Source organism: Aedes albopictus, chromosome 1 (genome assembly GCF_035046485.1).
Source record: "Aedes albopictus strain Foshan chromosome 1, AalbF5, whole genome shotgun sequence".
Lineage (NCBI taxonomy): Eukaryota > Metazoa > Arthropoda > Insecta > Diptera > Culicidae > Aedes > Aedes albopictus.
Window position 1 is genome coordinate 226,061,032 of NC_085136.1, and position 18,341 is coordinate 226,079,372.

General features: G+C 42.5%; 1 protein-coding gene across 7 annotated transcripts in view; it reads right to left on the reverse strand.

Annotated features, from left to right (window-relative positions):
- The window catches only part of LOC109410067 (growth hormone secretagogue receptor type 1), a 484,121-nt gene that overhangs the window by 43,107 nt on the left and 422,673 nt on the right, over nucleotides 1-18,341 (reverse strand). The gene's annotated exons all lie outside the window — the stretch shown is intronic.

Sequence of the window (18,341 nt, forward strand, 5' to 3'; positions counted from 1 at the left end):
TGACCTGTACCCAATTTAGGCAACAAACTTGGTGGAAGTACACTCCAGATCAAAAGTTAGGGGGCAACCACCTAAAAAAACATGTCATTATTTTAGGCCCATATCTCCACCAATTTGCGTCTGATTTTAAAACCCCAGGTCTCATTCAAAAGATAATAAGTTAAAGTAACTTTGAACATGATTTAGGTGAAACTTTAACAAAAAAAATTGTATGTAATCTTAACCCAAAGTTTCCAAATTTTCTAAAAACTGAATATAAACTGATGGCAGTGTCGCTGGAAACTGGCAACTTTAGCTTAAGTTTACATACAAACATTTTTAATATTTTTTCATTTAAATCATGTTTAAAGTTTCTTTGACTTATTATCTTTTGAATAAGATCTAGAGTTTTGAAATTGGACGCAAATTGGCGGAGATATGAGCCCAACAAAATGACATGTTTTTAAGGGGGTGACCCCAAACGTTTGATCGGGAGTGTAGGTTCCGATGAACACTCCTGATAAGCGCTGATCCGGCTCTGCGCGCAGTCCCCATAAGGGCCTGTGCCAACCGCAGGGTGGCCTCCCGCTTGCATAGATAACCACCGGGATATTCGATGACTACTTCATTGGCAGTGAGGGATAGCGGCTCTAACGGGGACCCATCAGAAATGACTACTAAATCCATAAACCATGTGATCGTGAGTGGAGAGGCAAAGGGAATGGCGTTGAATCCGTTCACGCAAGGAGGACCGGTGAGATCACCACTATAAGGGGCTGGTGTACCCACCAGCGATCAGAAGGCAGGAGGTTCAACAGGAACAGCATGAGGCGACGCAGTACCGACCGAGGAAGCACAGATGACTGGGCCTCACGCGGGCGCTGAACCGCAACAGGAGCGCTGAACCGCAACAGGTCTACCAAAAATGTTGGTAGCAACCGAACAGCTGGACGAGCTGACCGGCTACAGAAGCTGGCGGACTTCCATCAGCACGGACCTGAAACAAGGTTTGCTGAAGATCCTCAAATATTTGGTTCTGGCCAAGAAGGTGTATGGACTCCTGGTTAAAGAGCAGAGAGCGGCTGATGCGAGTAGGGAGGAGCGGTTCACCCAAACGGACAGCTTCCTCTTTGCTGGCAACGCGATGATGAGGCACGAAACCATGCAGCTCGCCGGAGCCGTAGCGGAGAGGTCAATACGGCCTACGGCTCAAGCTGCGTGGTTGAAACTTGCCGAGGAGACGCGGGCCAAGAAGCCTCCGCTACAGGTGGGCGAAAAGCCAAATAGGAAGAAGCAGACGGTCAACATGACTAACCAGGCTGCCAAGTCGGTTGTGAAATGCGCAAGAGGCAGGGAAACCAAGCTCCAACAGGTCTACCCTAAGAGGAACGGTGGCCAACCGGGCCAAGCGGAGGAGAATTATTGGATTACTATTGGAAATAAGAAGGTAGTGAGAAAAGTGCTCACACGCCGGGGTACTGAGGGCCATACGAGGCGAAAATCGTCTCGCACTGCTGGGCGCGGATGTAAAAAGCATCCGGCGCACCAGGACTGGAGAGATGATGCTAGTGCTGAAGAAGGAGGTGGCCAAGAAAGGCACCTCCTACAAGGCACTAGCTCAAGAGATATATCACCGACGCAGAAGAGCTCGCAGTCGCACTTGAACAGCAGTGCGAGGTAGATACACCAAGTGCATCGATCCGCTTGTGAAAGGGCCCCGAAGCCACGCAGATCGCCACATTCAAGTTCCCCGTAGGGTAGATGAGCAAGGCGAGTGCAGTTGGCAAAATCAGGCTGGGCTTGTCAGTATGCCCGCTCAGCATATACGAGCCGCCAGTGACGTGCTTCAAATGCAAGTTTTGCAGGAAGTGCGGAGTGGGAGGCCATATCGCCAGGAAGTGCAACTCGGCACAAAAACACCTGATTTGCACGGCGAACAAGGATCATACGACGGGTGGGTCTAAATGTCCAGGCATGCGAGGAGGTCGAAGCAATCGACGATAAGGCAGGTTACACGGCAAAACCTGAACTACTGTGAAGCTGCACAACAGTTGCTGTGGCAGTTAGTCTCGGAGTCTAGTACAGACATCGCTCTACTATCGGATCCATACCGCATCCCTCCCGATAACGGGAACTGGGTAGCGGATATGGCGGAGTTGGCGGCGATCTGTACAACCGTTCGTTAAAAACAAGACACGGACACTGTCTTCAGCCAGAGGCTGTACAGACTAAACGAACATTAGACAACGTACACTCGGAGCATGCGCCAGTGGATACGGAGAAGAAACTGTTCTCACGAAAAGTTTCAACGCCCGAAGCGGGAATCGAACCCTCACCCCACATCATGGTGCGATTAGAAGCTTGCGTACCCTAAGCACACGGCTATGAGGCCCCGGTCCAGGAAATAATTTTTACGTCGCACGAGGGATCCGCAATAACGAAGATCAACGGGGTGCATTGTTGCAGTTGCTATGCCCCCAGGTGCCGATAGACCAGTGCTCGATTTGCTATCAAGCGTACTAGTGGAATTAAGTCCCGTGATGACTTCAACACCTGGGCGATTGAGTGGGGTAGCCGCTCGACTAACGCGAGAGGCTGGGTTCTACTCGAAGCTATAGCTAGACTGAACGTGGATGTCGCGAAAGAAGGTGATAAAAAAAACCTACAGTAGGAAAGGTGCAGAGTCCATCATTGATAAAACCCTAGCTCTGGAGGATCGACGATGGAAACACGCGCTATGACCATTGGCGATTTGATACCGGGAGGACCACGGAAGAAAACGGCCACAGCCGAATGTCACCAACCTTCATCGGGGATGTCTCACCTCGCGCTTTGATAAGTCAGCATTTGTGGAGCGATTGCTTATGGAGGGTAACACCAATGATTTATCCAGCGATGGTCTTGTCGGAACCCTAAGCCGTGCATGTGACGCCGCTATGCCAAGGCAATCCCTACCCAAAAAAGGACGTAAACCGGTATACTGGTGGTGTCCACAAATCGTATAACTCCGCGCATCCTGGCTAAGAGCTAGAAGGACGATATAAAGAGCTTGCACCGATGACGGTAGAATGGAGCAATGTGAGGCCTACTGGGCGGCTAAACTGGCATTGAACAAAGGCCGGATGTCGGATATTGGAGAGCTACTTCCACAATAGAGTGCTGCTAATGTATGACACCGAGGAAGACGAGAGGAGCTACACATCAGTAGGGGTACCTCAGGGCTCCATACTGGGCCCGGTACTATAGAACGCGGCATGTGATGGCGTATTGAGGCTCAAACTTCCACCGGGCGTAAAGCTGGTCGGCAATAGTCTCGAGTAAGCGTAAGCTGCTCGTGATAGTAGTGGTCTCCATACTACGGTATGACACCGGTATATGGTCGAGTGCTCTAGTTGTCAATCGAAACATGAAGCGCCTACCGAACGGTATCAAAGGACGCGGTATGTGTGCTAGCGGACAGGATGCTAATAGGGCACTGCACTGTTTTGGTTTTGTATGGAACTTTGACGTTTCCTGGCCTTGTTGTTTACAAAATTTGAATAAGAGTGAAAGAGAAGGAGAGAACTTCGTGCAGAGCCCTATAGCTCTAAATAGTGGTGGCAGAGCAGGACGACCAGTTCCCATGGCGAGGTGAATTTTCACTTGACTCAATTTCTGTCAGGCCATGGGTGCTTTAGGTGGTATCTGCACAAATTTGGATCTGCAGGCTCCACCGCATGTCCAGAATGCACAGACTGTGACGGGACCGTTGACCATGTGCTCTTTGAATGCCCACGTTTCGTGGCATATGCATGAGGTATTTATGCGGTAGAGATTTCACTCTGGACAATATTGTTGAACGGATGTGTACGGAGGCAGACAGGTGGAATTCTGTTACTTCCAAGGTTTCTCGAGTCGTACTTGAATTACAGAGAAAATGGCGGGGCGAGCGATAAAAAGTTGAGTTGGCCATCCCTCTCCATTCAGGATCTTGAGTCCAGCGGGTAGTCTAAGTACTAGTCACGACCCAAGCCTCCAAGGGAGAGAGAACAGCTTAAGATGGTAGCTGGTGGATCGCTTACCATTCGAGCATTCGAGTGTACTCATGCTCCCCCACTTCTCGAAGTCATTCCTAACGGGCGTATCGCGAAGGTAAGGAAGCGAGAGAAAGAGGTTTAAGTGAGTCGAAACCCACATTACCCGAGAACCCATCTCTCGGGTATTTGATAAGCAGATTTCCTCTTCTATAAAAAAAAGTTTAGGTGCTGTATAGTTTTTGATAATGTAATTTGTTAATGTATATTCTGACACGTCCAACCAATATAGTAGGAATTCAACCGCTTATCACCAACTAAATTATCTTTCATATTTCAGCGCACATCCTAAATTACGTACCAAAACGCCCCCTGCCCCCGCATCAGGATTGCGGTTAATTAAGGTAAAATTGGTATCCTGTTTGAATTGGCTCATTTATTGCATTACACTAAGACTAGCATACAATTTATTAATGTTAACAGATTTTAATACAACACCTAAGATTCGATAGTTTTACAAGATCAAAATTTAATCTAAATAAATATAAACCGTACATTTGGGCGAACTTTCTACATTTGTTGAATCCTACTATAGACTCACTAAAAATATTTACTCGACCTTTGTCTTCAATGTAGTTTGATTGATATATGGATCATGCCATTTGTTTTTGTGTATGGTTTTCATTAAGCTCATTACAATTTCTTATATATAAGTAATACTGATGGTACATTTAAGTAAAACTAAATTAAACACTTCATATTGATACACCTTTTTAGACTACGGAAGTACAATATAGCATTTATTTTTTTCGATAAAACGTTGAATGGCAGTGTTCTTGTCACTCGTATTGATTTTCTAGGATTAACGTCGTAGATCATTGATTTTCTAGCAACCAGTCAAACGATTTGGCTTTCACCCACCACCGCATTTGCCAACCCCTACTCGATCATCATCAAAAACAAATTATGCACACAAAGGGAATCACCATCTCGAAAAAGGGACCGAGAAGGGATAAGAGCTAGATTAAATTAATAGCAAACGAAACGAAAATCTACAACGGAAGAATACCTCAATCATTGCACAATGAGAGCAAAAAAAAAAACGTTAGGAAGTCATCATCGACTGCCATCCGTTGCGTTGTTGGCTGCTTGCAGAGATTGACTGATTCAAGGGGGTACGTATCCGGACCGCCTGTGTGATGCTCGAGCCAGCACCAGCTAGTATCAGCAGTGGAATGCCATAAATGGCCCAATAGAAGAAGAAGTGCCAATGGTCCGGCAATAGGTTACAACAGAGAAATTCAATTATTTCCTCCCAGCTGGATGCTAAGTGCCCTAGGTTTCTTTCTTTTTCTCTCCACATAAGGGTACATAAGGGTGATGTCTTCGTTCGAATGGAGCACAACGGAACGTTGTACTGGGCGATGCGATTACAAACAATGCAATGAATCGGAGCCGATCAAGAACGATTTCGAGGAGCAACCCCCCTGATTGGACAACGCCACACATAGTGGGACAAATTGTGTAAAGGGTGGTCAAAATGGTTTTTCTTAAAATTGTATTAGTCTGTCTTCTTGGTAGTCAATGAATACTAAATAGAGGGACTCTTGGAATTCGATAACGTGATCTAGTATGATACGGAACGTGATAATAAGACCTTCCGGCATGGAACCCTGCCTATCCAAGAAACAAAACTAGTTGAATAACAGTTTTTTAAGCTAAAGTTTGCTTAAGAGTGGTTTGTTCCACTCTTGTACAGCAAAAATGTTTGCTGGGTACTGCCGCCGGAGAGTCGCGTCTATCTTCTCTGTATCGGATTAAGGATAACTTTGCGCAGAAGTTTGAGAACAATACACATTAACATGACGCCACGCCAGTTGACCGCACACAGTCAGATCCCCCTTTTAAGGAACCTACACTAAGGTGCCCTGCATCCAGTCGGCCGAAAATATCGCGGTGTCCCAGATATTACAGAGTAGCTGTTGCATCTCTGCAGATATGCCATCGACCCTGGGGGATTTTTTTGACTTCATGCTTCAGGATAGATGTTTCAATCTCCAGCAGTAATGGAGCCTCGAAGTTGACGCGGGTGATGCACCGTATCCTGATCAATGAACGCTGTTCAATAAACGATCTCTTCACAGCTGGATCTTCTAGTCGAATTGTGTTGAATCGTCATCCGAATCATTCTTCCTGTCGCTGGATCCGAGCAATACGTAGCCTGATCTCGCTGATTCAAAGCTGACCCCGTAGTATCCGCACAACTACTGCATCAATTATTCCGCAACATATGGGAAACCGCGACACTGGATGCAAGGCGTCTTAGTAAAGGCACACCGCACACAAAAAGGGTGACCTGACTGTATGCGATAATTGGCGGTGCATTATGTTACTGTGTATCGTTCTCAAAGTCCTCTGCAAAGTGATCCTAAACCGAATACAGGAGAAGAAGATTGACGCAACTCTCCGGCGGCAGCAAGCAGGATTCCGTGCCGGTCGATCCTGTGTGGACCATATTGTAACGCTCCTTATCATTCTGAAGCAAATCAATGAATTCCAAGAGTCTCTTTACCTGGTGTTCATTGATTACAAAAAAGCTTTCGACCGCCTCAATCACGGAAACATGTGGGAAGCCCTCAGGCCTCATTGAAGCACAGTACAGGGCATTTTCGTGCAGAGTACTGCAGAACGATGTTTTGTCCGAGTCGTTGCTGGAGTGAGGCAAGGATGTTGTATACTATCACAGCTACTGTTCCTCATCGTAATCGACGAGATCCTGGTAGGTGCGATTGACCGTGAACCAAATCGTGGATTGCTGTGGCAGCCCATTGCCATGGTGCACCTAAATGACACGAACTGACTGATGACGTTGCTCTCCCAGCTCAACGGCGATCTAATATGCAGAGCTAGCTCGAGGATCTTTCCAATCGCTCTTCAACGGATGGTCTTACCATCAACGTCAACAAGACCAAGTCGTTGGATGTAAACACGGTCAACCCTTCCAGCTTTACGGGGGCAATCAGTGGGGATTGCCGATGGCCGATGTCGAGTTCAAGAAGTTATGGAAAGACAATGGAATTTTCAACTCGAACGTGAAATCTATGCTGCTGTACACCAATGAAAGTTGGTGTGTATCAGCGGAGAACACTCAAAGGCTGCAGGTCTTCATCAGAATTGAAAATTCGACCTTCGGTATATAATTTGAGCATGGTGTCTTCACATTTAGATTTCCAACGTGGAGCTTCATCGTCGATTCCATCAAAAGCCAATAGCGACAGAAATTCGAGAGCAAAAGTGGAGGTGGGTCGGCCACACTCTACGCAAAAGCGGGAACGAAATCGGCAAAGAAGCGTAAGATTAGAACCCAGCAGGACATTGCAGCAGAGGCAGAGGCTCATGGCGCAAAGCCTCAACAACGAAAGAAAGTCGACAGCAAGTTGACCTGGCGACAGGTTAAGGCAATGGCTGACAGTCGCCCAGGATGGAGCTCTTTCAATTCAGTCCTCTGCATAACCATGGGTGCTCAGGACTGAAAGTAAGTACAGTAGACGTTCGCTCGGTGCAAACGCTTTGACTGCAATGCTTTTTAACTGCAAGACCGCTAAGTGCAACAATTTTGCAGATATCGCACCGCTTTCCGTCAAAATGAAATGTCAACAACGGTGCAATGTTTTTCGCATGCACTTATGCTACAATGCGATGTTTTCTGAATGCATATTGGCTGCATACTGCAGCAACTGACATTTCTTTGATGTCTGTCAGTTGTTGCAATTATCGAATTTCATTCGGAAAGTGAAACGTAAACTGTGATAGAGCAAAAAGCGGCGATCACTTACTGGCGAGTGTACGACCACCTCCAAGCGCTCGCTGAAGCTGCTGGAGTTCTTTCGGGCCTGTCCATAAACTACGTAGACTCTAGGAAGGGGGGGTTTGTGACCAAAGTCTACGGTCGAAAATTTTATGGGGGAGAAGGTGGTCTGAGATTGCCAAAATTGAATGTATGTAGTTTATGGACAGCGCTTTATAAATGGTATACAGTCATGACTCGCTGGTTGGGGGCTTAATAGTTGGGTGACTTTTTAGTTGGGGCCTCGTTAGTTGGGCTGTCAGCCAACTAAAAAGTACCTGGATGTCATAATTCAATGTCAAACTGAAAATGACAACCAATCTGTAATTCCGAGGGGTGAGCTAATGAGTTTTTGGTTTCTTAAACTTTACTAATAATCGAAAAGAATTTCTATTTCATATTTCTTAAAAAAAAAAAGAATATGTACAATTACTTCGAAACAAATGCAAAACATCGGTAATCTTTATTTTGTCGATCATTGAAAGCGTTTTGTGCTTGCTTTTGGTCCGGGTGGTTTCATAAACATCTATATTTTCACTTCACCGACTAAAAATGGGTGAAAATAATTATTTCCTGCATTGGCCATATATGTATCTTGCAAAACGTATCAGTTTTGTTCTAAATGTGAAACAAATTGAAAAATTTTCCTTTTTGCTTCCAACCTAAACATGATTTAAAAAAAAACAATGCGCACGCCCCTTGTGCTGCTGTCACTTCACCCAACTAGCGAATCGAATTCGTTGGTTGGGTGGAGGTTGTGGCTCAACGAGCGGGTTCCGACTGTAACACTCACTGAAATTCGAAAACAGCTCGTACTTTCAATTTTTTGTGGAATTTTAAATAATATTTTTAAGGTGCTCAGTAAACTCTTGCCAAGCTTGCCATGCCTAAATTATTGCAAAATATAGGCTTATGTGGATGCGCGTGCTGATTATAAATGTGTGTCTTACATCCGCCGATTTTGCGTAAGTGGCACGCATTTCTGTGTTAGGCATTTTATACGTTTGAGAAAAGTCATCTGTCGTTGCACATGCACGTGTTCATTAGTTTGACTTTTGAGCGGAGCCGTGTTATGTAGGTGATGAAGAAAACAAGTTTATTTTTAGTAAACACGGCACAGCTCAAACGTCAATTTAGTAAGCTCCATTTTGATGATTCAAGCAGATTCAAGCAGGCAACACTTGACATCAATATGAAATTTAATTCTAATGTAACGTTTTATTCTGGTGTCGTTAGATGTATTCTGATGTTTCACGTGAGCAATACTTGACATCAACATGATGTTTGATTCTAATGTAACATAACTTTCATCCGTCATTAGATGTATGCTGATGTTTCAAGCTAACAACACTTAACATCAAAATTAAAATTCATTCTAATGTAGCGCTTATTCTGATGTCATTAGATGTATTCTGATGTTTCAAATGAGCAGTGCTAGATATTAATATGACGTTTGATTCTAATGTAACATTACAGTCATCTATCGTTAGATGTTTTCTGATGTTCCAAGCGAGCAATACTTGACATCAATGTGATGTTTGATTCTGATGTTACATTACATTTATCTGTAATTAGATGTAGTCTGATGTTTAAAGAAAGCAACAGTTGAAATCGATATGACATTTGATTTTGATGCAACATTTGAAGATGTTGTCTTTGGATGTTATATGATGTTAAATTCAACATCAAATTGAAGTTTGATTTCAATGTTACATGTAAATCTATTGTATTACTGTGTACTTAGATGTTACATTGAAGTCTGAGTACATTAGGATGTTAAGGTTAAGGTTTTATAGATGTATGCTGATGTTTTCTACATTACAATTTCTATTCGGGATGGCACATATTGCCCATTTTACTGGCACTTTACCAGATTTGCTGGTATGTCTGAATCTGAAGCATACTGGAAAAACTTGTAATTACAGTCATGACTCGCTGGTTGGGGGCTTAATAGTTGGGTGACTTTTTAGTTGGGGCCTCGTTAGTTGGGCTGTCAGCCAACTAAAAAGTACCTGGATGTCATAATTCAATGTCAAACTGAAAATGACAACCAATCTGTAATTCCGAGGGGTGAGCTAATGAGTTTTTGGTTTCTTAAACTTTACTAATAATCGAAAAGAATTTCTATTTCATATTTCTTTAAAAAAAAAAGAATATGTACAATTACTTCGAAACAAATGCAAAACATCGGTAATCTTTATTTTGTCGATCATTGAAAGCGTTTTGTGCTTGCTTTTGGTCCGGGTGGTTTCATAAACATCTATATTTTCACTTCACCGACTAAAAATGGGTGAAAATAATTATTTCCTGCATTGGCCATATATGTATCTTGCAAAACGTATCAGTTTTGTTCTAAATGTGAAACAAATTGAAAAATTTTCCTTTTTGCTTCCAACCTAAACATGATTTAAAAAAAAACAATGCGCACGCCCCTTGTGCTGCTGTCACTTCACCCAACTAGCGAATCGAATTCGTTGGTTGGGTGGAGGTTGTGGCTCAACGAGCGGGTTCCGACTGTACTGTACTTTGGCAGTCACGTTGAATACGCCTGAGAGAGGAGCAGTACACTGCCGTTATAAGCATAGTTGTCCCATGTTACTTTTTGACGATTTTGACTTTTTTTGCTCCAGGCGCTCTATTTTTACCTATATTTTCATATAACATCAAAAAATAACATACTTTGTTCGAAGACTCAATAAAAAGCATGTCAAGTCAAATTGTCCCACTGTTGAATTTCTACGCATGTCTGTCCCACAACTGAAATTCTACGCATAACAGTCCCACTATAATATTTCTACGTAAAACCGATACATTAAGCATTTTTTGTAACTTACTTCACCTAATAGCATGGCTATTTCAATACTGCATGGTATAAACTCTTCTTTTATGTTGGCATTACGCTCCAGCTGGAACGAAACTTGTTTTCCAGTTAAACAAAAACTGTTATTTCTTCGCAACTTGCAGTTTCAATCTAAATTCAAATATTGCTGCAATGCGCGTTGAGCTCATAAACCAAACATAACATTTTAACTTAATTAAGTGGCTCAAATGTCGTGAAGCATGACGAAGCCGATCCAATATAATGACAAAGAGGCTGCTGTATTGAATGACTGATATATTTGAAAATTTCCAGAATTTAAGCAAGCTTGAAATATTGTTGGTAAGTAAGTTGATGCGTTTCACTTTTTTATTTCAATATGTTATCCCAATATTTTAGAAAATAAAAGGAACACTTTTGGGTTAAACCCAAATCGAAGATGAACTACTGGAGTGAGTGACTTGTTGAGCGAGATTTTGTAAGTGTGTGGGTTGATTTGTAAATGAGTAAGATGATAAGCCTGTGATTTGATAAGTGAGTTGGTTTATTATTGGGATGATGGGTAAGTGAGTGACTGTTTTGAATGAATGTTTTAATGAGTTATTGAGTAACTTGATAAACAAGTTACCTAGACGCTCAGAGACTTGATGAGTAAGTGGATTCTTGAGTAAACTGTTGTTAGTATGTGTTGTGTCCTAGATAAGCGGCTTTCTGTGTATATGTAAAATAAATGATAGAGCCCAAAAGCATTATATTCTTATTATTGTATTTGTATTAAAAGTGAACATAGTACTGTAACTGCTTGTTTTCGAATAGGATGAATATAGAACCGTATCATTACCAACGGCATTCTGACCCTTTATATTCAAATAAAGATTCATGAAGCATGAAGCCTCTAATGGCAAATAATTTCCAATTTTTGCTGGGGCTCCTATTCATATGACCAAAACAAGTAGAGGAAGGCATGGTGCAGAATGTTTTGGAAACTTCAGCTGTTGTATTACATATTTTATTTCAATGATATGTACATATTTCTTGTCATTTAAAATTAATACAAAAGCTTAATCAGTTGTATGCTTTGTTGGTCATTAGGCAAAATAGACCATTAGGCCGAAACGGTCATTAGGCCGAAAAATTCAGTAGGCCGAATAGATAATTAGGCCGAAACGAACGTTAGGGCCGAATAACTCAGGTATAGCACAAGGTCATTTCGCCGAGATCTGGCCAAAATACCATTTCGGCCTGAAGACCTTTTCGGCCTAAAGACCTTTTCGGCCTAAAGACCTTTTCGGCCTAAAGACCTTTTCGGCCTAAAGACCTTTTCGGCCTAAAGACCTTTTCGGCCTAAAGACCTTTTCGGCCTAAAGACCTTTTCGGCCTAAAGACCTTTTCGGCCTAAAGACCTTTTCGGCCTAAAGACCTTTTCGGCCTAAAGACCTTTTCGGCCTAAAGACCTTTTCGGCCTAAAGACCTTTTCGGCCTAAAGACCTTTTCGGCCTAAAGACCTTTTCGGCCTAAAGACCTTTTCGGCCTAAAGACCTTTTCGGCCTAAAGACCTTTTCGGCCTAAAGACCTTTTCGGCCTAAAGACCTTTTCGGCCTAAAGACCTTTTCGGCCTAAAGACCTTTTCGGCCTAAAGACCTTTTCGGCCTAAAGACCTTTTCGGCCTAAAGACCTTTTCGGCCTAAAGACCTTTTCGGCCTAAAGACCTTTTCGGCCTAAAGACCTTTTCGGCCTAAAGACCTTTTCGGCCTAAAGACCTTTTCGGCCTAAAGACCTTTTCGGCCTAAAGACCTTTTCGGCCTAAAGACCTTTTCGGCCTAAAGACCTTTTCGGCCTAAAGACCTTTTCGGCCTAAAGACCTTTTCGGCCTAAAGACCTTTTCGGCCTAAAGACCTTTTCGGCCTAAAGACCTTTTCGGCCTAAAGACCTTTTCGCCCTAAAGACCTTTTAGGCCTAAAGACCTTTTCGGCCTAAAGACCTTTTCGGCCTCAATTCATTTTCAATTCAATTCAATTCATTTTCGGCCTAAAGACCTTTTCGGCCTAAAGACATTTTTGGCCTAAACACCTTTTCGACTTCATGCCTTTTTCGGCCTAATGATCAATCCGGTTTAATGACGTTTTTGGCCTAATAACTTATTCGGCCATATATGTAAAGTCCCAACTAACAAAAGTAGCTGCATAAGAGCTTATAGAACAAACGCTTATGTAAAAGTGGTTTATTAATCTCTTATACAGCAAACATGTTAGTTGGGGTAAATATTTTGATGTAACAATATTTTGCGGTCAAACGACGTTTTTCCGACCAAACGATTGTCGGCCTGGCGACCTTTTCGACCTAACAACATTTTCGGCCCAATGACCTTTCCGACCTTATAACGTTTTTGGCCTAACGTTCGAATCGCTTATTTCGATAATACTGTATATACAATACATATTTCGACGTAAACTGCGATGGAAGAGCTATTTAAGTAAAAAAATGAATCCATTTTCGTAATTAATACATTTAAATATCCCCGACTTATTTCTTTAATGGAGATTTGTGGCTCAATGAAGAATTCTTTGTTTGCTGGAAAGTCTCCTCAGACTGGAGTGAGAATCGAAGTCACACTACGTGGATATCAATACGCCTGAATGGCTGGCGCTGCTAACCGCACAACAACGAAACCCATACTTTATAACTCACTTACTAACTCACTAATGCACTCACTCCTACGGAACAAATCTCACATACTCATAAACCAACAAACTCACTTACTCACCATGTCACTCACTGACTCACTAACTCATGTACTTACTATCCCACACACACTCACCAATTTAACAATTCTCTTACCAACGCATAAAAATTAACGGGGCAACTCTCTGTAAGCTGTAACTTTCCTAATTCATAACTGACTCACTCACCAACTCACTTAAGGACAAACGTCATGGAATCCCGCTTCAACAGTGCATCAGAACTTCAGACGCACAAATCTCAAGAAGCAAACTTCAAACGACAGTGCATTTTATTATTCTGTTCATGCTCACTTGTAATAAGCTTTAAATAAAAAGATCAGGTGTGCTGGTTTTGTTTACGAAGAGATTTGTGCGTTCAAAATCGTGAGTAGGTGCCGAAGTCGGCCATTGTGGTGGCCATTTTGGGATTCTAACAAGTCTGTCCTTAATCTTGAAGTACCTCATATTCATCCTCTCATCAATTCACTTATCAACTTCTTTTTCACCAACTCACTCACCTAGTTGCTACTTACCAGATTATGAAGAAAGTGCTAAAATGTGATGTCATTCTTATGTTGTCTTTCGGCTCCGTTTTGCCTCGAGACATTTGAGCCTTATACATGAGAGTCTTATAATGTTATAAGAGAAGCTAACATAGTTTGTTATTAAAAAAAATATAACAAAAAAAGTACAGAACAGACCACATCGAGCGTGAAAAGAGACGACTAAATATCGTGGGACTGATATGCGTAGAAATTTCGTTAACAGGACCACATTTCTAGGCATAACAGTCCCACTAATCATTTTTTTTTTACTAAAAACACTATATTTTTAAAAATATTTGATTGGAAATACCTCAGGCATGAAAATATAAGCAATTTCTAACGATACTATGAAAACTTAAATCCGATTTGTTGCACCGTTTGGCCAAAAAACATGAAAAACCTGTTTGAAACTTCAATCGCGATTTTCTCAGCTTCAAGTTTTTCAACATGGGACAACTATGCGTAGAACGGCAGACAACGATATGTTCAAGCTAGCATGGGTTGTTCACGAACTTCGTGCATACTGCGGTGTGGCACCGCTACGTGGTCGAGTGCGCTAGTAGTTAACGTGTTGCGGCTTGAGAGCACCTGCAGTTTGGAGTGCCTAGTGATGTCCTGCATATCTTGCACCGTATACGCGGTATACGTGCTAATAGGGCTCTGCACGAAATTCTCTCCTTCTCTTTCGCTCTTATTTTGATTTTGTAAACAACAAGGCCAGGAAATGTCAAAATCTCATACAAAATCAAAACAGTGCAGTGCCCTATGGGTATGTTACCCAGCGCCCGTAGCAGAGAACGAAACTGCGTGGACCATCAGAACATCGTCAAATGGCAAATATTTTGGGACTCCTTCAGCGAAGAGCTGACGGGCACATCGGCTCATAGCGAGTGTGTCCACGTGGACGAGTAAGCCTCGAGCCGAGTTGAATTTTCACCTGAAACGTTTTTGCTGGACCACGCGTACTTCATGTGATATATGCACAGGTTCGGGCACGCAGAATCTCCGACATAACCTGATTGTTTGAATGCTCACGCGTATACAAAAAAAAACATGCGGAGGAAACACCGTCCGGATAACATTGTTGTGAAGATGTTAACATAACTGAAGAGAAAATGGCGGGTCGTCAAACAGCATAGAGAACAAATCATCGCATCACAAGGGCTTGAGTTCAACGGGGAGTGAACAGTACAAAACACTCTGTATTTACCAAACAAGGGGAAACGGTTCTGTTGATGAATACAACAGACAGTTGTGGATTGTCCGGTAGAATGTAGGAGATACCGGGGAAACGAGGATCGATATTCGTAGGATTGAAATTACTTACGTACTTACAACCGTCGAGCTTCCATGACCATTGGTAATGCCCACCCCAACCCCCTGAAGAAAGCGTTAGTTCTTGAAGCCGCCGCCTTTGGTGGGGCGCCACGGGTTTGTTTACGAAATTTCAGTCTGCTGACCAATCTGCTACGTGCGGAAGCGAACTTTGTCGTGCGAAGATAAATTCGTGATCGAAAAACAATCATTTCCACATATTGTTCAATGGGTATAGTGTTCTTTGTAAAATTTACAAGACGCACAAGTATGAAAATACATTTTTGTAATTGCGTTGCGAATTCCCCAACTTTTCACTCGCGGAAACAATATTAAAACGGCCTACTTTCCTTCACTGAAGCAAAGGTGCCGAAAAGTAGTACTTTTCGGTACTCTTTAGAGTACTGAAAAGTACTGCTTTTCGGCACTTTTGCCAGCACACACTTTTTGTTAAATACCGCTACTTCCGTAGATACAGTTGCTGCTTCTACATGCACTGAGCAGTTCGAATCCGAATCAGGACGATTCAGATTCTGATTTAACCTGCCAATCAGGCGTAGAAACAGAAACTGAACCTACTTTTGCTTTTGCTTATGATGCTGCATGACGACGACTGGAGCTTGAAAACTTGCGACAGTTGGCCTACCGTAGCCTACCTGATCAAAGAAAATACTATGCACTACGTCCTGTCGCGCATGGAGGCTCGCACGTGGTTGCTGCTGATATACGTTTGTGTGGCTAGAGAGATTATAATGTACGGGTATTTTTGCAATTACAAAAAACTTTGAATGCAACGCGTTGCAAAACTCGATTTTTTCAGCACTCGTCGTATTTATCCAACTCGGCAAGCCTCGTTGGATAAACGTACAACTCGTGCTGAAAAAATCATCATTTTGCAACTTGTTGCATAAATAACTATTAGCCCATTTTAAACAACACTAAAGTCAATTAAATTTGAATGTCGCACCTGCTCCAACAGAAAAAATCACTATGTTTTCAGCCTTACGCAACCGCCGATTCAAATCAGCACCACGTCCAGCACCATATTTTTGGCTTCAATCCAGTTGTATGTGGATGACAGCCGTTTCATGGGGTTGGCAAACCCCCGTTTGCCTCCGCAAAAGCGAGTTTTTTTCAACGTGTAGTGCAAAATATAACAATGCGATCACTCGACGATTAAAAGGCGTGACGCGAAGGAAACGGAAGAGTTTGAATGAGCTTCTAGAATGTAGAGGATCGGCCATAGTCCCCCACACTACCCAGATTTCCTCATTATTTGAATACTCCCTCCAGGTGATGTATTTCTTTTCCTGGAAGAGGCAGGTCTTCAGTTTCAGCACAGAGAAACAGACGTAACACTTAGAACAAATTTCATTAAAAAACATCGTCACAAAAACGTAATCGCCCAATGCTAAACGTACTGTGTTTGGCCGGGCCGCCACTAGATGGCGGTAGGGAGCAAACGTCAAACAGGAGCAAAAACGATACCAGCGCCGCGAGTGGTAGATCGACCTACTACTGAATATTTGAATCAACCGTTAAAAAGGTGATCGATGGGAAGCAATGAGAGTGTGACGTCTGTTTCTCTGTGGTTTCAGCTTACGTTTGTTATACCAGGGTCCTTTGTTGCAGCATTTTCACCCGTGCTACGTTCCTATCATGTAGGTAAAAGCTTTTACACCACCTCCAACTATTCGTTCTGGCTACTCCGTTCCTCGAATTCGATGGTGCTTGGCTGCTCTAGATCGTATCAAAGCAGCGGCCATCAGTACTGTAGATCATGGAAAGTTTTGGACCACATGGAGAAGCTTCGATCTCATGAAAGACCATCTTGTTTTAAAAGCTGTCCCACTGTGCATCGGTGTGTGACTTGTTTAACTTTGACATTGGTCTTTTCCTATACCTAGGACTTCTTTTCTTATGCAGCCTCGCTCGATGAACGTTCAATTGCGGTGGCGTTCAATCATGGGGTGATGATGGGGTGTTACAGCATATTTGTGATGTAAAACCGTTTTGTGTTACCAGGATGTCAATAGCATACTCTCGCTGGATGTTTAAGTGGGTGGCGATGATGGTGGCAGGAAGATGCAGGTGGGCTGAGGGAAATCTATCACAATACGATGCACCATGCATTGTAATCAGTAAACTGTAATGTGAACGGACCACCGATGACGTAGCGGAGCTGGAGTTACTGTGGGGTCGCGAAAATATTGTGGTTATTTGACGATCTAGGTTGATTTATCAAAGGACGGGATAGTTTTTGAATACACGGTAAAAAATCTGCACTCTGATATAAACTGATTGGCACTTGAATTCGCACTACTGTCTAATCAATTTGTTATCAATTAAATATCATTCGAAAAAGAACATTTAATGCCTCTTCAATTTAAATGGAAATTCACTTCAATTCGTAGTTGACAATGTTTTGATTTCAAAACTAGAATTTAAAAAAAAAGTGTTCACCTCACCCAAGATTCGATACCAGGACCTTGAGATTCACGATCATCTGTTTTTCCACTACACTACCTCACATTTGTTAGAGAGGTGCGTATCGAAGCGAAACACTTTCTACCACCTGTCATCTATATTTACTTTCATGTCCAAAACAGTCATTACCAAACCAATAGCTTTTCACTTTGGATCGTACTGCTTTATAAGTAGTGCAAATCGAAGTGATTTTCAGTTAATTTCACCGGTGGGTTTGTTTTGGTTCTGAAATCAACACTGACAGCATTGTGATTTCAAAGGAAAAACATTGCTGATCATGTTGATTGGGATGTTGAATAGTTAATGGATTTTTCCCTTACACCGAGCGTGTAGATTTTTTACCGTGTACCAAACCAATAGCTTTTCACTTTGGATCGTACTGCTTTATAAGTAGTGCAAATCGAAGTGATTTTCAGTTAATTTCACCGGTGGGTTTGTTTTGGTTCTGAAATCAACACTGACAGCATTGTGATTTCAAAGGAAAAACATTGCTGATCATGTTGATTGGGATGTTGAAAAGTTAATGGATTTTTCCCTTACATCGAGCGTGTAGATTTTTTACCGTGTATGATGTTGCCAAAAGGAAGTGATTCCACTTTTTCGAAGAGGGTATTCTGC